Genomic DNA, 22,357 nt, shown 5'->3' with positions numbered 1-22,357 from the left:
CTCTAGAATTTGGCTTTCTTCCCAGCTCTTCACTGAACTGGGCCTTTCGTTATGCCACTGTCCTCAAAAATGTATTCAAGTGCCTAGATTGTGTTTTTATCTATGTCCAGCTCTTGCTAAACTCAGTCCTTTCCTTTGCTGATACTTCTACTCAAATCAAGGAGCTTTTCACATCTTGTGAGACTGAGCTGAGTGCTGAGTGTCCTCTTTAAGTAACTTTCAGTAACTTGCACTAGCAATTCCCAGATGACAAGAGCTGTCACAAATAGAAAGTTGATTTCATCTTAAGCCACTTCTGCCTGCAATGGGCTTGGAAGACTTCACTCTATCCTTGTTTGTCAGCTAAGAAGGCTATCAGAAGGTTTACTTAATTATTTTCTACCTTGAGGACTGCTTATTCCACTTTAACTGTTCTGGCTAAGATACTAATGCAAAGATAAATTTCTGCTTGCTCTGTCTATTTTTTCATCTTCCTTTCTATGTACAGTGAAATCTTACATTGAATGATCTCAGGAAATACTGACCAATCCTTTTATTCACCCCACATCTTCCAGGGCACAGCAGAATTAACATCTTGATTCTGAGCCCTTTTGGGAACCAGTCAGATACCAGGCATCAATTAAGGAAATTTGTTCCAATTCTTGGCAGCCTTCTTTGGATGTTTGGATCTCCTGTAGTACCGCACGACTCTGGGTGTCTCCAGCATGTCCCATGTCTTGTGGCTGCATGGCCCGATGAGATTTCTGTATATTCCAGAAAATCTTTCTCGTGGATCCTGTAAGAAACGCTTAGAAATAAGAGTGAAATCATGTCTTTCCAATAGACGTCAGTGAGAAATAATGTTTTGCTTCATCTGAAAAGAGAGGGAATATCTAGAAAGTATTGGAAGAGAAAAGGACCTTCTTCCTTGAGAAAGCAGTTGGGAGGGTAGAGATAGCAACTTTCTCTTCTTCCAAAACACCTCCTGCAGCTGGTCATGTCATCTAGGAGAGTTTGAGGTGAAAGGAACTTCTTCGTGATTTTCTTTGGGATGCAAGAGTTGAGATTTCAGTAGAATTATGTGGGTTATGATGCCTTTTCTACAGTTCAGTTCAGACCCTAAAGCTACTCATTTTTAAAGCATTTCTTTACAAAAAAAATTTAGAATTTTCATAGCATTCTGGCTGGAGATCAAGCCACATCTTTGCCAAAGCAGTTTCTGGATTGTTGCAAGTTCCAAAGCCTGACTGAAATTCTTCAGTCAGGTCAAAGATGCCAAATGAGGTTATGTTAATAGTTTATATATATATATATTTCCAAATACTTTGTTTAAAAAAATTAAATTCGAAGCAGACAAAAATGAGAAATACCTTATATATTTCTTCAGTGAAGAAGTTATTAAAGCTTGCTTAAAGTTACGTAGAAAAATCTCAGATTCCAGAAAGAAAAGAATAAAAACAATAGCTGTTATATAAATTATTGATACCTGTTATAGATAAGGCTTTCTAAGTAGCCAAAAAGAAACTGAAACCAAAACATAGGGAGATGATGTTGACCTCAGACTATCACATCTGCGTTAGGTAGAGTTTTTAATAAAGCTACTCAAATTTCTGAGGGGGCAAATTAAACATAGAGGGGAAGAGAAATTGTGATGTTTGCTTTCAACATCTGGCCTTCAGTCATTTAACAATTTCTGCCAATGTTACAAACATTCACAGATGGTACTAACTTGTAAAATGTGGATAGTACCATAGCTCTGTTTGATGTCAAAATCAATAAGAATTATCTGTTAATTTCTAATTAGCTAGAATTGCAGAAGTTGCATCATTTGATGTTAGTCTCATGTCAAAATAGAGGCACAAGGTTTTTTTTCTTCTGTAGGAAAAATAATGGAAACAAACACTTTATGTTAAGGAAGTGTCTCAAAATATTTTCAATTATGATTTATTTTCCCTTTAACCACAACAATTTTTATGCAAATGACACTTAAAATACTAGTTGAGTTCTATACACTTCTGTCGGAATTTACCCTTGTCTTTTCAGAACTAGAATAAACCAAACTGTTATTAGGGAGATGATTAGCCTGTATTTTCTTAGGTCTTGCTATGGCTATAAAATGTTGAAGTTCCTAAAATCATTTGACCAGGGAGCACAAAGTGGTCATGGAGGTCACCTGTCTGTTTTCCCTCTGCTCCCTTCTTCCCCTTATATTTTAGGATCAATTGTTCAGGATCAGTTTCTGATTCTTTGGGAATGTAATATATAACCTGACAGGCTTGACTTCCCTGGGGTTCTGGCTCCACATTTCCTCCATTTTAACGTACTTCTAGACATGTATTTCTAAACTTCATTTCTTTGTTCAGCAGCTTAATCTAGAATATGTCCAATGCTCATCTGCAAATCCATTTTTTGTTTCTAAGTTTTAAGATTTCAGGTAGTCTAAAAACAACTCTCTGCTCATGACTATTGGACAATTCTTACAAGTATATTTACCATTTTTCTATGACTATATTTAAGGTATCTAAATTTGGTCATAAGGTCCCTCATTGCTTTTCAAGGCTCCAGCCCTCCCACTCTTAGGTTGACCCACTCTCAACTTAGTACCAGTCTTCCTTCTGCTACTTTTCCTTGTTGGCCCTTCCAGCCCTGGCTGCAGAACAGCTCATGTGGAGAACCCAAGCCTGGGGTATGGTGCTTATCGCAGTGGGCGAGAGGCAGGTCAAAGCCCCTCGACCAAAGGGAGCTGAGTCTGCCAGTTTAGTCAGCAGAAAGGATTTCAGGGTTGTGGCTACCTCCTTCATGGACTATAAGAGAACATGGGAATGTTATCCAAGAAGTCATGCGAAAAGGAGAGGCTTAATTTTTAGAACTGGTTTTTAAGCTCTTTGCATATCCAATAAAATTTTTCCTTACGAGTAGTTCATTCAGCATGAACAAATTTTCTTCATAAGCAAAGTTTCCAGCTAATGAAGATTGCAAGTGAGCAATACTCTTATTCACTAAACAATGAATAAGATGAGTACCACTGGAATTAAGGAGTTTTCTGGCCTCTGTTTCTGGATCTGTTATAACTTGTAACATATATGCAATCCAATAATAAAGTCAGTGTAACTATGTGGGGGCTTTTTGCAGGATTCAGATCAGTAATCTAGCATGTTCAGAAGTTAGTAGTTGTGTTGGTTTTTTGTTTTGTTTTGTTTTGTTTTCCCTTGGAGTCTTCATTATTTGGAGGATGATAAGTGTACAAAGCTATAAAGGTATCTGAAGAATTTAACTTGATAAGCATACCCAGATACTTATTTAATTAACAGATAATGCCATACTATGTGGGCATTGTATTTGATAATTGTTTAAATAAAGGGCATTAGAGGAAAGTGCTAAGAAAAACTGGAGGTGGTTTACCTAGGTCTTTCAAAACACATACAGGACGTAAGAGTACACAGCCTGTGCTGTCTGGGTTGTTCTTGCACTTACATCAAGTTGTTTTCCACTTTCCATAATGTTCTTTCAGGCCGTTGAAAAGAAGGTTAAACTTCATTAACTCTTTCACCCTGTTGATGTTGGAGGTACTTACCCAGAATGCTTTTGGCATGAAAAGGACATGTCTTTGGCACAAAAATGAGTTTTCTTCAAAGCCGCTCTCAGGTTGCAACTGAAATCCTCCATGTGTAAACAACTTGAAATTCTTATGCTAGATTGAAAATCCATACTTTACCAAAGTGCTTGTTCACTGACTAAAAGGATTTCCATACTTCCTGGAGATTAACTCAGTTGCTTTATGAACTAGAAATGAGAAATGACGCACATTTGTAAATTCAGTTTTATCCAGACATTTGGACATCTGTAAAGAGATAGCAACAATGTTATTCTGCTTTAGCTGTTAAGCATTAGAATAAGATAAAGTCAAAACAAAGATATAATAAGAAAGATCTAACAAAGTGTTCAATTTAAATATTATTAACTAGTAATTGTAAGTGCAATGTAAATAAGTCCAACCCAAAGCCTGAAGTGTTTGATAGCTGCAATTGAAATCCACTTAGAAACCTTAAATGTGTATTTTAAACCTTTTGTACAGCCATAATGATGGTTTAGATTGCATTTCATAATTTCATGTGATAGTACTTGTGATGACAGTGATGCAACATAGCTGTCTGAGGCATCTATCTTATTTCAGAGGTAATAAAAGCCATCTATAGTATTTCAGTGAACAGTCATAGTAGATGATAATCCTAGTGTATATAGCACGTTTGGCAAATGGTACTTTCTGTGCCAGATTTCCTTTCTTAGGTCCATCAGTTTAAGAGTCAGAAGTACTTATGATCATTTGTTCTCTTAATTGAACTAATTGAACTAATTAGACTTTCACATGAAGATCTAGAAAATAGGCCTTAAAGTTAGCAGAAATAGGAATTCATGACCAGCCATTTAGAAAGGAGACTAGACTAGACTAGTGTTACTGTATGCATGTCAGCGTAAAACAGATGTTTATGTATTTTTGTGTTACAAATTTGGGGTTCTGGTGCAGCAAATCCACATACTCATCACTGCTTCCCGAATACCTATTTATGTTGTGCATAGTGAGTGAGCCCTGGTATTTAAAACTAGACACGTACATGCCTGTGCACTGAGCAGCGCACAGTTAGGAATAGAACTGCTCATGCAGAAAAATGGATAGTATATTTTGTGAACTACTGATAACTAAATGAAGAAAGAGGAGATTGTTCTAAAATGTAGATGCTAAGGAAGAAGTGGATAGAGAAAAGAGGCATTTGCTGGCTAAGCATACAGAGGTGCCTGACTGTAGCAGCCTGACAGTGGGAGAGAGAGAGGGGAGTAAAGATGAGAGGGAAGAGGAGTACAGGGTGTGCACATATATGTTTGTAATAAACCCCTACCTTTACTTTTCTACGTCCAAACCAAAATTTTACCAGACAGTCAATGAACTTGCAGGAATCAGTTGCTTTTCAGGAACTCCCTATCTGCAGAATTTATCACAGAAATTGGTAAATGTATTCAACATAAATGATATATGTGTGATACATTTAACTTGTTTAGATACGGCTGACACAAAACTTGTTGCTATATTCAACTGGAGTGTAAAAGAAAACTACATTAGTTTTCAAATCTTAATCCTTCAGATTTTCATGTTCATTCTATCTAAAAACCATAAAAGATATGTGTTGCTTTCACAACTGCAGTATTTAGCTGTCAGTAAAATCAAGGGATTGGGTATGTACAGGAAACAAGCTGAAGGGCTAGTTTATTTTTCAAATAGTTAACTGAGAAGTGGAAATGTCTATATCAGATAGGAAGAGAGATACAGTAAAGTTTTTACATGAAATCTATTGTCATAAGAATCCCCGCCCCCCCACCTCGACAATTGTTCTATTAAATAGACAATTAATAAAAGGATTTTAAAAAATAAATAAGAATAATAGGCAGTTGTGTGCAAGCCTCAAAACTAATGCAATACTGCAGTATCATTTTCCTGGTCTCTCCTAGACAGTTATGAGAGATGGGCTTAAATCCTGGCTCCACTGAAGTCGATGGCAAAGCTCCAACTGTTTTCTCTGTGACTTGGATATTTATATGAAATACAGCATTTCCAAGTAACCAAAGGTCCTCATTATGGCTATCTTTAAGAATCTAAAGAGGCACCCAAGAAATTGTTGCCATTCTCTCAACTTTACCAACTTAGGGTGGTGGGTTTTACCTTAAAATTTTATATGTCTGCATTTTTTACACCACATTTGAGAAAGAGGAGCTTATACTGAGGTAAGCAAAATTAAGCAAAAATAACAGGAAAATAAACAGCAATCTGACTATTATTTCCTGTAGGAGTTTTCTTTTCAACTAGAATAAAGCGATGTTTTTATCGAGGGATTTTTTTTTTTTTTTTGGTCACATATGTTTTCACTTCCTCTTTGACTCTTATCTTCACACTTCTGAGCATGATGAATGATCACAATGGAAACAGTCTGATTGTATGCGACTATTGTCCAATGCAGATGGGAAGCAGACAGCAATCTCTTAACATTTGAAATAAAAGCTAGCATTAAAATTTTTTATCATTTAGTAGAACTATTTCAGGCTATTTATATCAAAAGAAGAAAAGCTCTGGCATTGCTCAGTCTAAATTGCTGAAGGGCATATTCTCTGCCTTACATGACCTACTTTTAAAACCACAAGCTTTTAAAATGTCAGAATCTGTAAATTTATCCTTCTTAGTATTTTTATACTATTGAGGCAATGCAGAAGATTAAAATCTCCTCTGTTTGTACTGACTTATCCCAAAACCAAATAAAGAGAATACACAAAGCAATGTAAAACTTTAATTTTGTAAAGGTGTTGTTCTTAAACTTTTTATATAAGATTCATTCAAATAATTCTGCAATACGTCTACAGTAAAATTAGTCTTCTGTCTTCCTATATTAAGAGTCCTTTCCAACATCTGTTACTGCAGAAGAATCTGATCATTACATCATAGCATTAGAAAGCATGGATTGGTAGCTGGGCTTCAGTCTTTCAGGTGTTCAGCAGCATGTCGTTACAGAGTCAGTTTAAAGCAAAGTTTTAACCTCTTTGTATTGTAAGAAGATAAAATATGTCTTCAGTTTTATGGCTAGAGGCTGTGGATAAAATTGTGTCTGCCTGTCTTAAAATAAATCTTTTCTGTATTTTCTGTTAATAAAATAGGACCCTTAAGCAATAACTTTTTTCCTGATATTTCTGTTTATTTTTCAAGTGTTGCATACAATTAAAAATCCCTCTTGGGAGAGCGTCATTTTTGGAGAAATATTTGAAGAATGAAGGATAGATGTCTTCCCCCCGCCCCGTTTCATGGAACCGGAACAACTGACTTTCCCTTGCTATTCCCAATTTCATCAAAAATTTGTCATGTGAATAACTGCAGTCTTCTGTAGTTCTCAGTGAAACTGGAGCCCTAATAGAAATCTGCCATAATTTCTCTATAGCCCTTGCCTCTGAGGTTTGCCAGAAATTGATAGAAGCTTTGAAAATCACAGAATCACAGAATCACAGAATGGTTGAGGTTGGAAGGCACCTCTGGAGATCATCCAGGCCAACCCCCCCCCCCACACCCCCGCTCAAGCAGGGTCACCTAGAGCACATTGCCTCAGTTTGTGTACAGACAGCTTTTGAATATCTTCAAGCAGGGAGACTCCACAACCTCTCTGGGCAACCTGTTCCAGTGCTCAGTCACCCTCAGAGTAAAGAAGTTTTTCCTCATGTTCAGACAGAGCTTCCTGTGTTTCAGTCTGTGCCCATTGTCCCTTGCCCTATCTCTGGGTGACACTTATACACATTGATAAGATCCCCCCTAGGTCTTCTCTTCTGCAGGCTGAAAAGCAATAATGCTTAAGTAACTGAAAGGAGAAATGTTTTAGTCTTGGGAGAGTGAGAAGAAATTGTAAAAATGGTTTCATATTGTGGATCTCCGAGAAAGAAATCTAGAGAAAAGGAAAGGTCACAATGCATAGAGATAAGATGTTCTAAGCATATCACTAGCAGCTATGAACTCAAGGCCTTCAATATCTCAGCATAGATCTTTAGTGCGTGATGTAATGGAGAAAAACTTAATTTTTAAGAAGTGGCTATTAGATGGGAATACCATGCACATAACCGTTTTCAAACAGCAGTATCTTCTTGAAGAATCAGATTATTTACTTCTTTCCTGTGTCCTCACTTAGAGAGGAGGTCTACTGTTAAAACAGTTGTTGGAGACAGAATACTTGCACATAACTGTTTAGCATATGTTTCTGTCTGAAAGGCAAAGGATGGGCATTTGGCTCTGCCACACTGGAGGCTGTGGGCTCCCCACCAGCGTCAAATCCCAGAATATACAGCTCAGAACAGGCTGCCTCTGTGACACATGAGAGTAGGAGCACTGACACTTCTCAGCCTCCGTGATTGGACAAGTGAGGACTTGTTCAAAGATAGTGGCTATAAAATTCTTGATATTGTAAAAAAAAAAAGTTTGCTTTGATGATCTCTGCTGTCCCTTCTGTATTTCCATGAAGTTCTGATCTCAAGGTATTCTCCTCTGCTAATCTAGCTGGGACTGGACAGTTGTGCAGAACTGTACTATTTTTTTTTTTTTTTTGAACAACAAGCTATGGAAACAAAACTTCCTGTGAAAATATAATCCCTTTAGCCTTTATTCTGGATCCCAAATTTATCTGGGAATAGTAATAAATCCCAGTGGGTGCATAAATTCACATAGATGCTTCAAAGCCTTGAAAAATCTGGCCTAAGAACCCAAGTGAGAAATGTCATGCAAGAAATTTAAGATTCTGTGATATTTCTTTGTTACATGAAAGTGACTGGTTCTTTCTGTACCTTTTGTTTGATTACACATTATTCTTTGTGTAAACGGTTCCCAAAAATAAAAATGAGAGAACATCCAAGAAATAGAGATGGTGGGTGAGTAATACTAAGGCTGAAGAAAGGATTTTTTCTCAAAGTTAAGGCTATATGAAGTATGAATCATTCATTGTATAACACGGTGAATGAGATATGTCACTGATGATATGACTCTGATCCCAGGGGAAAAAAAATCGCGTTCTGTAAAATTGACCTATGCTTACTATATGTGCCATTGCAGGAAATAATGACAAGGTTCTCAATAACTGTGTGAATTGCAGGAGTATTTAGGTTTCTGCTAGCAATGCACGCAAAGTTTGTTCTGATGCACAATAGAATTATTATCTCAGAGAAAAAATTGTCCTCGTCCAAAACCAGAATGTAATTAGAAGTATGAGCCAAAATATACAAAATATACAATAATAATGACATGGCTTTAATGACATTAGAGCAGATAGATAATATACAGTTCAAAGACTATGATAGAGAAAGAGGCTAAGAACTGTGGTTTTGGGTTCTTTTTTGGGGGAGCAGGATCTGGTTATTCAAAGTGGATCAGGAATTTCAGGTTAAGTGCAGCTTTTCTTTTTCTTTCTTTTCTCTCTTCCTCTGTCTTTCTCTCTCTCTCGCTTTCTGTCTCTCTCTCCGTTCCTTCACCCTTGACAAGTCTGGAATTTTTTTTCAGAGGTGTAGTTGCAGGTCATGCCAGAATTAGTTTTTAACTACCTAACTGGGATACTTAGAGCGGAATGATCATGATAGCACAGGCCTTAATTTTGTCTGGACGTGTCCCGCAGGGGTATGCTGTTCAGTGAATGAAATCCATGCTGTTGCTGCTATACTGCTGGAAATGTTCCAGCTATACTCCTGGAAATATTTGGATCAAGTGGCTCAAAGCCAGTTTAAGCATGCCTATAGGATCTGCAATCATACCTTGTTCGTAAAGTAAATATATCTCAAAATGCCATCTACTGATATTCTTCTTCAGTATGTCAGATACCAACATAGGAGAAACACTGTAGAGATTGTATCCTCTAACCTGTCCTATTATTCTGTCTACTGACCTGATAAAATCCATGTATAACAGGATACATCAAAATAGTCTTGGTTTTGCTAAGTCTGGACATAGCAAATCTGAGGAAATCACAGCCGGCTGACTAACACATCTGCAACAAAGCAAGGCCATTTGCAGCTTCTTATGAGTTTGAATTGAAGCCTGTGCAGCTTCATTTATTTCGCAGATGTGGGAAACTGTGGGTGCAATGGTATGCTAGAAGTCACAGTAAACTGGAACAGAGATAATAAAAGCCAGGACCTGTAGACCTCACTCACTCCTCAGCTTTAATTGCTAAATAATCATCTCTAAGTAGCAACCAAAGCTTTGAGAAGGTGCATGTGCAATGGAATTAGCAAGGAATTTACCTACCCAACCCTCTTCTACCTCAAGAGCCTACAATACTGGAGATACTCCTGATCTTTCCTGCTCATTCCTGTGACATGTGATGCTGGTGACTGTCGATCTTCTGGTCTGAAGTGTGTTATCTGATGCTGAAAAGTATTCTGGGTCTCGTGCCGACAGGATATTAATGGAGTAAATAATCTGGTCTAGACAATCTTTACAGAGCAGAATAAGGGTCTCTTGCCTATGAGACTAGAATTCATGAGCAGATGGTCCCTCCCAGGCTTATGTTCTGGTGAAGTGGGGGGAAAATGCATATGCACAATGGTGAGAAATGGCCCTCATTGTAAAATACAAATGTGGATTTCAGTTGCCAGACAAATCCCAAGTTCACTGCAAAATCAAAAACATTCCTTAAGCTAACTCATCCTAGATGTAAGTTTTTTTTGCTTAATTTGAGCCAGGGTTTTAGAAGTGCTTAGAATTGCAATGACTTGTATATAAAACATAAAACATACTTGCTTAGACTTTATAGTACATGTTTATGTCCCAAATCTAGACTCCTGTTTTCTTTCCCTGGACTTAGATAGCTAATGATTTTTGGTTGTATTATGTATAAGGTTTTGTTTTGTTTGACCTGAAAAAAGACATTTTATTTTTGGTTTATGTATGCTTTTGGATTTTTTTTTTTACTTTCAATATAGAAGAAGAAATATGTTTGTCATTACCTTTCTGTAAAAATGGTGTTTTCAGTTTGATCCGAGTCATGAATAAAATAGTCTTTCTACCCCAAAAAGGAAAAAAAAACACAGCAAAAAGTGCCATATCCTTCTTCCCAGGAAAAAAAAAACCCAACAGTCAGAAACCTGCTTTATACTTTGTCTGAAAAGTTCATGATTTAAGCTAAAAGAATGAGGGTGCACTGTTTTTCTACATCAGCAGTTTGTTTTAGCTTGATGAAATCATTTTCCTGCCATAAGGTGGGCCAGAGCTCAACAATGCAGATCAGCTTTTTATTACTGGGTGTGGATAACAAAACTTGAAGCTAATCATTAGCTGAATTATAAACCCTACTCATATTGTGACACAAATCTTAGGGGGCATGGGCCTGTAATCCCATAATTACTCTAACAAGATGAAATGCATACACAGAGCACATAGAGTGCAGACTTTATATTTTCTAACTTTGTCCTTTTATTCTCTTTATTAATGTATAGATTCTTTTTCCCTGGACTACAGGGCAAAATATGCTATATCAGCAAAAAATAAAAGCTTCAAACAGAAATGTTTCCAAGGAGATCCTATTGCCTTGGTTCTGGCATGACTTTTATTCTTATGAAGGCTAATCCCCTGCACTAAGCGAATGAACTTTTTCAAAGTGTAACTTATAATTGCAGGTAAAGGTTTTCCATATGTTAATAAAAATGACTAAAATATTAAATAACAGAGAATATTCTTGTCATTCTGTGGCTATATAGAGCTTCTCACATTCTCACTGGGACCCTTGGTGTAAAAAACATGATTTAAAAAGCCTTCCATTCTGGAATTTGAGGGATGATGGTAACTTTGGCCAATGCCAGCTGAAGTGGATAGGGATGAGAGCTAAATTTCGCCTGCACCACCAGCCAACTTCACCTCTACAAGGAGATTCTCTTAAGTTTGTTCTTGGATCTTAGTTTCTGAGATGGTCTGACAACCTAATCATACAGGAACAAGTAGAAGTAGTCTTTCATGGAGCTAGGTTGTATATACCAACAGGGAACAGAGCAGGGGTTGGGTTTACGTTCTTCCTGGCTTTGCCCTCTTCATAAAGTCTCTATACCCATGGTATAGACACTCTCCTGGCATCTAAGTGATTTGTCATCCAGTCCAGTGCCAATTCACTGTTGCTGGTAGCAGCCTTCAACTATTTCTCATCCTCTGTATCCTCTGTGGCTCTGCACCTTGGGAGGTGCTTTCTCTGTTGGTGTCGCACAGTGGAGAGCCACGGAAAGGCACCAAGAATGAAGCATTTCTGAAGGCTGGAGAGGGAGAAAAGAGGGACCGTGATTTCCAGGGACATGCAGACACAAGAGCTATGGACACCAAGGAAACTATATGTGAGAAAATAGTTGAGGTAGTTGATGTGAGGAGAAGGCTAATCTCTAGTATAGTTTTCATGTTACCTTCAGATTCTTCCTGTGTTCAAAATGAGTATGAAAGGCAGAATACAGGCAGAGTATGGGCAGTACTTTTTAAATACACTACTGTGCAGATATTTTGTCAATGCATGGGACTGCATGAGTAGGAGTCTGACAAATTTTGGTTGAATGCAATCCAGGCTGAAACAGAATGAAAACACCAAATTTTTAATTTAGATAATTTCATCGTAATAAATAAAATAGACAAAAATTACATGAAAATGTTTTATTTTTTATTCAGAGGAGATTCTGTCAATAAGATAAAATCAGGTGTCACAGGAAACTCTTCCTTGGTTGTTGATCCTGCATAAGTTCAATGTTAAACTAATGGAACAAAATGTTATTGACTTACTACCTGCCACATAAAGTGTGAAAATCCAGAATTAATGTTTGATACAAAAATTTGCCTCTAGGGATTATTTCTAAAATGATATTTTTAACAATGCCTGTGAAACCTCACTGACTTGTGGGTCTTGGCTTCAAAGGTGAAAGTTCTTTTTGTAGCTATTAATTGATTAAATCTCCCCTTCCTCTCAACCTAGTTAGGAAAGAAAAAAAAGAAAGAAGCTCTGTTTTCTGTGGGAACTGAGAATATTAGATTCCAAAGGAAGAAAGGTTAAAATTAAGAAAGGGACAACTGCGCTAAGTGATTTACCATGCTTTGCTGGTGCCTGGGAAGCCCTATTTTTGCCCTCAGTTGGTCTCCCAGGATCCTGAAAGTAAGTGCTGACTTGCCACCCTAATATTTGTCAATCACATCAGAGTGCATTTGTCAACAAATATTACCTTACTGTATAGCGACATTTGGGAGACAATGTTTTCTTTGTTAACTTCTGTTTTGAAATTTGGCTTTGTATTACATCTGAAAAAACACTGATTTTTTGTTGTTGTTGTTGTTAAATCATGTTTCATGTCCTTTTTTGTCCTAACTGAATCCTCAGCAAAGACCAGGTCTTTTACATGTCCCAAGTACTTTTCATGTGGTCAGCATATAGAAGCTTCACCTTCACAGAGGTGACAACAATGCAACCTCATTAGTTGTGCTGTTGGAATGCTAATATTTAATTCCCACAAGCCAGTGTGAAATACATTAGTTTTATCCACATAAAAATGAATGCTGCATATGTACATTTGTTTACAATTGTTGCTCAGCTTTTCCAGAGAAAGTGAAGTAAGGAGGGAGCAAAAATCTGTGGTTATATTTTTATATGTATCTTCCTTTGTATGGAGAGAGGACTGAAGTGCTTAGACAAGGCCTAGATATTAATTCAAGTTGCTAAGTGCTGTAAAAATACACTTGAAAATGGTTCTCTAGCCCCAAAATTTACAGTCTAAAATGCTTTATTTATATATTCTTTATTTCTATATACCTATATGCTATGCAATGTATATTAAAAAAATTATCAAGTTCTATTTATTTGGTTCAAACATATTAAAATGGCAGAAAACCGAGAAGCAAGCTATTTTCCTTTTGCAGTGGCATTCTATTTCTTCTTTCCATCCATGAAGCTATATTGCTATTACACTCTTCATTAGCTTTAGAAACAAAGGTGTCGGATGTGGGACTTGTGCCAAACTGGTAATATTGTATTAGTTTGTCTTTTCCACAGTAAAATTACTTTTTTTGGTGAAAACTAGACTCATGAATAGAACACCCATTATGTGTTATACTATGGGTTATAGAAAACAAGAAATAAAAATATCAGGTTTGTGACAAAAATCTCAAAAACTTTTTTCTTGCTTTTTAGAATAAAGTAGGTTTCATACTAGGAAGACAATAATATCTAGCAGTAGATTTTTTTTCCTGAATTGGTTTCAATAGATAAGGGGTGTGGTGCTCTCACTTAAAGTTTCCATCGGCTGAATTCAGTACTCTCTGGGATCACAAACTGTAAGCGAATTAAAACCGGATTTATTTGTACTTATGAATCTTAATTTTCTATCTGTAGCTGTTGAAAAGCTAGTTCAGCATGGTTTGGCCTCTGCTTGTTGTCTACTTTTTTCTTTGCTTTCCTATTTCTATGAATGATTTTGTTTTAAAGTATTACTTGTTTATTTTGAAAATCTACTCTGAGGAGGCCAGACTAAAACAAAAGCCATATCCATGAAAGATTTAACCCAAAAGAAAAAAACAAAAACAAACTAATTTCCCAGAACTGTCTTTCATTTCTCAAAATGTGTACAAAATAAAAAGGAGTTACACAATACAAATACGGAAAAATAGTATATTTGTTTGTAACCTCTGAAGATGCCTCTTAGGGCTGGCTCTATCTTTGCTAGTTCTTATTTAGTGAACACAAAAGATGTTGTCTGCATGCTTTCTCATTTCATAAAAAGCCTTGCCCTAACCCCAAAATAGTTATAACTGATAAAAAGGACTTCATTTCTCAGGTATGCTGTTCTTTTGGCCACTTAGAAAAGATTAAACTGGGACAACCATGTCTCTTACTACTGAGTGGAGTGGGATGGCTTGGGAACCTTGTTCATGAAACCCTCTCAGAGCAGTGAATAGTAAAGGTCATGCACCCCCAAACACCGGAGTGATGCCATGATGCTTGACTGTATCTCCCCAGTTTTGTTCTTGCCATTGAATTATTTTCTGCTTGAGTTATTTCATGAATTTAACATCTTTTCTTCCACATCTCTGGGAAATATAAGATTACAGCTAAGTAAGCAGGCTGATATATTTTAAATATATCCACAAGTAGTACTTTTCAAGAACTAGCTCATAGGACTACATTTGTAAGAGTTCTATCATTTATATCTTTCTTAGATGCAGAGAACAGCACAAAAGAGGTTAAAAAATAAAAATCTGAGTTCAAACTGATATATCCAGTTTCCTGACTTTAAATGCAAAAGAATGTTTTGTTTTCAAAAAAATCCTTCATAGGTAAGGAAAAATGTTGAAAAAGCCAGGAAAAAATATCACTAGCTGAAAGGCTGAAATCTTGTGCTAAAATTCTAAGTCTTCCTCTATGACCTTCTATTTGGCAGTTTTGAAAAAGCCCAGTTTACCTAGCAGTCCAGATCTGTTCTTCTGGGGAGCCCTTCTTTTCATTAATGACCACTCACCCAATCATTCTTCCTCTGTATTCTTACTCTATAATGACCTTATGTTTTTTTCTAAACCATAATAAAAATGTAAATAGAAAAGGAACAACAGCAATCTGTGTGGGTTCCTAATAGATAGTTATTGCTACGATAATGATACTTAATTTATAGTTAGAATTTTTCAGAGCGATCCAAAAAACAGCTATAATTCATTTTGAAACTTGGACTTGAGCTCCTTTAGTAAACAGGAATATTTTTCTTGTATTTGCAGAATACTTGGATTTCCATTTTGTCTAAACAGATCTTTGTTCAGCCTCTTCTGTGCAAACCGCACAGGGCCATCAAGAGAGAAGATATCATATAACTTGGCTCACAATATTAAAAAACAAACAAACAAGAACACAGTCATCTGTGTATTAGTAACAATATACCTTTTGAACAAGAGGCAATCTGAAAACCATAAAAAAATCTTATTGGAACTTTTTTGAAAGCTATGAGAACTATTGCCAATCAGTCAAGAGAAGAAAGACTGTTTTGATAAGTCAACAGAACCTTTCCTGTGGCATTGTACTGAAAGCTATTAACAAGTGAGAGAATCAGGAAAGACCACAGTCACAGTCCATCAGGAAAAGGACACCATCAGATGGTGATGTGATCGGAATATAATGCATACCGTTTTCAGTTTGAAAACACAGGAGAGATGAGCAGGGACTAGAGACTACCATTATCATTTCTATTCCTTTCTTCTTTGTTAAAAAGGATTACTGAGTCATATCAAGTCTTTCTGATATTGCCTAGGGTCTCCTACTCCTCAGTCATCATAGTCAGTCTCAGACTATCATATTTGTTAGTGAATTATTTGCCACTTTCCTCTACAACAAAACTCCTCCTCAAAGATCCATAATTCTAGTTCGCACTTGAACATACAGTGAAAACTTGTCTTTCCACTGTAGATATAGCAGCTAGTCTGCAGCTAGCAAATGATACCGCAGATGGCTTGCTCTGCATTTTAGTCTTTTCAAGCACTAATTAAAGGTTTAAAGTTTAAAAGGTAGCTTAAAATGCTTTCTCATGCTGTATTTTGGAAAGAGAGGAATCTTTCCCTACTTTCTAAGAACTCTCTGTTCCAGGTGAAATTGGAACATTTTTCATTTGCTTCACAATGAGTTACTTCACAGTAACGACAGTTCCTTTGACCGCCTTCTTTTATAAAAAGAAGCAACTACAACTGAATTTTGTGCTGAGTCCTGCTGGCATGACTTAGACATGTTCTAAGAATACCTACAAGACTGAAGCCTTTGGAAAAGAAATACCCAGTTGCTGGAGCCTGTTCATGCTTAGATACAATCCATGCTCTGAGGTGTCCAGAAACAGCTTTGTAGCTGAGATGATGAAACTCTAGCAGGATGTACGTGTGGCTGGAGGATTTTAAAGACGCCAGACGAGGCGCCGTTGGAATTCGCTTCCTGAGTAAGGCAGCAACTAAGCTAACAAACTCAACTTTGGATTTAAATTCCTGTCCCTCTCCAAGTGCCTAAATCCCATTGCGGATCTACCTCCTGGTCATTGCCCTTGTCTTCCTTAGTGGACACACGATTATTAAGTGATAGCGCTTCTCCAGAGAAGCAACGGAACAAATGAGCTTACAATGAAATCCTGCTCCTTTTCAAACCAGTGGAGAGTTTTGACCATGATTTCAGTGAGATTTTGGTTTCAATCCATGTTAGTCAGTTTTTCTCTGCAGCTGGTTTGAAGCTATTATTCTTGGGAGCAATGTGGAGTGGCCATAAATATCATCACATTAAAGTCCATGTGTAAAATTTATTGTTTGATGTGCTTTCTGCAGAACAATTAAGAATGTTTGCACATTTGAAAAGAAAATATTCATAACATACTCCCTTTTTAATTAAGGTAGGGATAGAAAATGAAGTTTTCCTTACAGATATTTGAAATTTATCCATGTTTTCTAGACGCTTACTAGTTAAGGTTCATCGTAAAATCCTGTACAAACAGATTAAAATAATTTAAAAAATCCTTCATACACTCCCTTTTCTCCTACAAGGGAAGAAAATAAAAACTGGCAGTTTCCCATACTACTTCTCAGCTGACATTATTCCCTCAGTTTCCTATTTCGGAATTCCAGAAATACTCTGTGAAATGTTGTGGTGACCTGTAGTTATGAGGGCAGACTTTCTGTTGGCATTTTTCTTTGCTTATTTTTTTCAGGTGCATAAAGGTGAATGGATAACAATTCACATGGTTTCTTCCTAGTGCTTACAACTAGCGGCAATAAAAACCCCCACCTAATCTAGGAGAAACTAGAACCATACAACTAGGGCTAACAGACAAATGGCGCTGCCATCTGGGAGAAATTAAGACAATTTGCCAGTTGTTCAGATTGTCTCCAGGTGTTCTACTGCACTTCTTTAACTGTTGGAAAAAAGTCTTGAATATTTGATATTTTCCACACAGGACAGTAATAATTCCAGGAATTTTAAGATCTGTTTGTGCTTTTTGTCATGTGAAGAGCTTTAAGAATGAATCCAAAAAGTTTTCAGCATAAGAAAAAATAAATTAGAAGAGTAACAAATTTTTCTCTTTTATTTTAATTTATGTATTAATTTTTAAAGACTGCATTGTACAGTACAATAGTATTTCATTAGTTAATCACCATGGGAATGCAAGGCACATGGAGAAGTGCTTATGTGTAATTCTTTGATGTTCACAGCTATGCAAATGGAATGAGATTACATCCTTCCGATATGTATATGCTACTCATATGAATATAGATTAGGATACAGAAGTATCTCATTCCTTTTTATGTACAACTGGAGACAGCTACATCATGAGGCAAACAAACCTGATAATGTGAACCTTTGTCCAAGAAGTGTCATACCTTACACTTTTATGGTGAGCTTTACAAATCAACCAAGCTATTTATACACCTAAAATTTGTGATTATAAGTCAATTATGTGCTTTTGAAAATTCCAGCCAAAAGCTATCGACAAGGAATTGCTGATAAAACCGGTAGTACTTCTTGCAATATGTTCACCTTGTTCTCTCTCCTTAATGTGCCAGCAAATACTTAAGAAAACACCATATTTTGTGTTTCAAGTCACATTATCTTCAATATACTTAACTTGCCATAAAGCATAAGCAAATAATTCTGAGGAAGTAAAATGATCATTTTTTTCCTACAAAATGATTACAAATTTCAAAATGGCATTTCAAGAGGATTTTACCTTTAAGAAATCTATGGGTAGAGCTAAACTTTTACCAGATTAATACAAATTTATGAATTGAAATTCCCCAAAAAGTTTACTGTAGAAAAGTTCCTAGCTCAGTAATATTTAGATGCCCTCTGTAGACCAGATCTGACCACAGCTAGAGCCGATGCTGAGAATTAAGTCTATTTATGACTAAAACAGCTGCTTCCTAACTGATGCTGTAAGCCCATGCATTAGATCCTGTTCTGAAGGCATGTGTGCCTTGTTTAAAATACAAACAAAAAAACCCAAGCAGCAAGTCATCTGAGCCATGAATCTGAGCCTGAGGACTCCATCACCTTGATTTTATTTGATTTGATATTGATAAATGCATTACTGGGAAAGCAGAGTGAACTATCAGAGATTAGCCGCAACTTCCTTGTCTCAAGTCAGCCTACTTGCTTCAGACTGGAAAAATGAGGCAGGGACCTGTGCTGGTTTTGAAAAGACTCTCATTTCTAAACTTCATTGATTACTGTAGACTAATTTGGTCATAAAAATATTTTATATAGTAATGTAGGCATAGATTTTAACTAGAATCAAAAAAAAGACAAAATATGCTGAGTGAGCAGTAAAATTCTGCTGCTTATTTCCTGTTACATAGCTAGTTCCATTGATCAGAACTGTGAAAAATTTTGCAATAAGTCTAGACAAGACTCTATTTAATTTTAGATTATTACTAATTTTCAGCTGGGCCAGATAGCACACATTGAATTTTGAGACAGCTTGGTCACATTTCAAGTGCACCTGGCCAATCTATTGTTTTAGGTGGCAATAGTAGGAATCCTAGTTGGGCTTGATTTACAGCCACATAAAACCTTGGCAGTCTTCATTATGTTTGACTGTGAGTCTTGGGGCTTATTCAATCCAGAACTTAAATTTAAGCCCAGAGTCTATGAATTTTTATGAAAACAAACTGAGAAACATCAGAGAGTATCCCAGTGCATTGGAACTATAAGAGATAGCATGTCTCATTATTCTTTTGCCTTTGTCCTTTTCTACATTCTACACTCAGGCCAAATACCCCATGAGACAGCTATAGTAAATGTTCTCAGGTTTTGCTTAATGAAGAAAGTTAAGGCAAAGAAAAAGTACTTTATTCTTTGGGGGACTCATTTACCTGATTAAACCAGAAAATAATTTAATTTTAAACCTTTTTTTAGCTTCTACAAAAAGCAACTACTGTTTCCAGTTTTCAGTTATTTCTTCTTTTCCTGTTTCTATGTCTTTTTTCCTTTTTCTATTCCTCCCCTCCTGCCCCCATCCATTTTTGTTGCTATTAGAGAAAAGAAGGAGAAAAGAGGAATGCACACAACCACTCAGACCTAGTAAATCCAATGAAGGAAGTATTTCTTTGGAACTGTTTCAGTGAGATTCAGGCTTTTGGGGAGTCAGCCTGAACTTTCAACAATGTTTTCAGACATCAAATAGGGTCTCTTCAAGGCCTGGTGAACACATGGGAATAGGACTTTTGAGGACAAGAGGATTTTTAAATGGGCACCATAAGAAGGGACTTGTAATGAACCTACAAAATGATGGAGACGTGGTGACAGAAATCTGATACCAAACAAAAGAAAATAAAATATGTATAGTGATTTGCCAAAACATAATAGAACTGTTCCTCTATTTCAGAAATTTTATGGATAGATGGTCTTAAAGAATACAAGAGTTGAAAATATGAGTATTTTTCAGTGTTTTTCTTGGTTGCAGTTAGAAAAGGTGATAAATTTAATGACAATGAGCAGATTTCTCTTCTCAACAACTTTCTTTGGTTTCTTGGTGTTGAAATAAAACTGCGCGAGAATAAGATTAGGCTACCAGCTGAATGTCTGGCAGGTGCCAAAAACGCAAGTCCACAGAACCCTATTTTTGCAGGTTTTCCACCCTGGAATTTTTCTGAACCTCAGTTTCTCTGAAGACGTATGCTGCGGCACATGTTCCTGGGCACCTTACTGCACCTCCTACTACATGATCCAGATGCTGTTTGAAAGAAATTCAAAGCATTGGGGTAAGAGGGGAGCTTCCACAAGATCTTGGCAGGAATCATAAAATGATTCATTGTAGTTAATATAGCTCTGACATCACAGCCCAGGCCCAACCTGACAATCCTGGTTTTCCATTAGTTGTGGCTAAAATACCGGCCTACAAAGCACACTTGGGCCTCACACGCTAAACTCCCTTTTCATAGCACTTTACACACCGAGCTGAAACAGTCAGCAGGTCTTCGTCCCAAATAGCAGTGCCAGTATAAACATTCACATACCTTTGATGAATAGCGAGGAAGCCTTCCTGACTTTGCTCTAAAAAGAAGTTATTATGAACAAGGAGCACTCTGGTCAGTTTTATAGGTCTCCACTGGGAGTTCTGGCTAAATACCTGGCTGCTAACTAACACCTGAACTGGGGAGATTTCACACAAATCACTTTGCTGTTGTACTGTAACCCTGAACTAATAACATATAATAATACAGAAAAAAAGAGCTTAACTATTTCAAGAATGAAATTGCCTGTGTGTTTTGCAATGTGAACCTCTAAAGACCAATTCTCAGCTCTGTCTTGGTGAACGGTTTTTTCAGACATATACAAGTCAATATGTGCAGGACACGCTGACTAAAGCAAGCAGTGGGATGTTAAGGAGAACTAGTTACTGCTTGAGTGGTATCATTTGTCCATGCATTGCTAAAACACCTTTACCTTCTCTAATGCCCACAGATTTGTCAGAAGAAGTAGTGCAATTACATTTCATAATGAGTATATAGGATTATGCACACAGAGAGTACTCTTCTGGTTGATAAAATACTATAGACAGGGAGGGTGAGTGCAATTCTAATTGACAGAATATTACTTCTATGAAGTTACCCTTAGTTTTGCAGCTGAATGCTTTGAAAGAATTTTCACAGAGAAAAAGAACTGGCACCAAGTACCAAATATAGCCCATAATTTTTCAAAGTTAGCTCTTTCAATGCATTGAGCAGTTCACTCTCTCCTGTGTAGAAATAATTATAGAAAAAGGAAAAGGTGTTGCAAGTTTCTGCTCCTTGACCTTCCTATTTTTTTGGAGACCAAAATGCACCAGAGTGAAGGTACCACACAAATTGATCTGTTTCTCTCAATTATATTGTTACTCAAGTATTACAGGCCTCTAAAGACTCCTCTCCCTCTTGTTGCTGAAGGCACTATCTCTGGAAAATGTTCCAGAGTAGGCAAACCAGCTCTTTACTGAAAAAAATGTAGAGAGTTCTTCATTAGGAAAAGTAATTTCCATACTAATTGAGCATATGTTGCAGAAAATTTATTTTATTTTAAGATAATTTATCTTAATTCAGAACATATTGAGGTTCTTTGAGATTTGGTTTTGACGTTGTATAGATTGTGGCTGGTTCCTAAGAAAGAATCCACTGCTTATCTCCAAAAATAAGTAAGCCTCTTCTGTTAATTGCTGTTTAATTTGCCATTGTTTCTTGGTAGCTTGTCATTATTCTTGCTGGTCCCACTTGGTTTCTGCAATCTGTGATTACAACAGAAGGGAGTACCTCTTCTCTGGAAGGACATAAGTGTCTTGCAGAACAAATTGTTTTTAAAATGGTTTCTGTATATTTGTGCAGAGGTGCCAAGGAGAAGATTTATAGCTGATATCAAATAAATTGTTCTTGCAGATAGGGTTGACATTGCAAAACATTTTTTACTCCCTTCAAAGAAGTTGGTCTATTTTCTTCAATAACCAGAAGTTTATATTCTTTTCTTTTCCAATTTAAATGTAATTTAGAGTACACAGTGAAACTACGCAAGCTACCTACACTTCCTAGATGAGGTAGGTGCTGATGCTAGTTCCTGTTGTCATCAGGTTTTAACTACTTTTCTTTATTAGACTGTTTGCAGTTACTTGTAGTTTGGCCAGATGGTTTAAGCTGATATTTCCCGTCTCCTTTCTGGAGGGAAATTTCAGTGAAAATGCCCAACTACTTGTGTGAATGAGAAAATAGAAAATAAAGATTTTTCTGATATTAAATGAATTCTGTTAACCTGGTTTGGGACCACTCATTCCTATTCAAATAGCAAAAACTTGAAACTTCATAGAGTGAGACCTTTGTGAAAGAGGA

The 22,357-nt window shown here is 36.7% G+C and overlaps 1 long non-coding RNA gene across 2 annotated transcripts in view; it reads left to right on the top strand.

Annotated features, from left to right (window-relative positions):
- Nucleotides 1-20,260, top strand: part of LOC135329348 (uncharacterized) — a 197,723-nt gene extending 177,463 nt beyond the window's left edge. For both annotated transcript variants that reach the window (XR_010390764.1, XR_010390775.1), the window contains exon 3: nt 20,134-20,260. This is a non-coding gene — a long non-coding RNA (uncharacterized LOC135329348). The remainder of the gene's footprint in view (nt 1-20,133) is intronic.
- The last annotated feature ends 2,097 nt before the right edge of the window (nt 20,261-22,357 follow it).

Source organism: Dromaius novaehollandiae, chromosome 1 (assembly GCF_036370855.1).
Source record: "Dromaius novaehollandiae isolate bDroNov1 chromosome 1, bDroNov1.hap1, whole genome shotgun sequence".
Lineage (NCBI taxonomy): Eukaryota > Metazoa > Chordata > Aves > Casuariiformes > Dromaiidae > Dromaius > Dromaius novaehollandiae.
The sequence above is the reverse complement of the archived record's forward strand: the minus strand, read 5'-3'. Positions and strand labels throughout refer to the sequence as shown.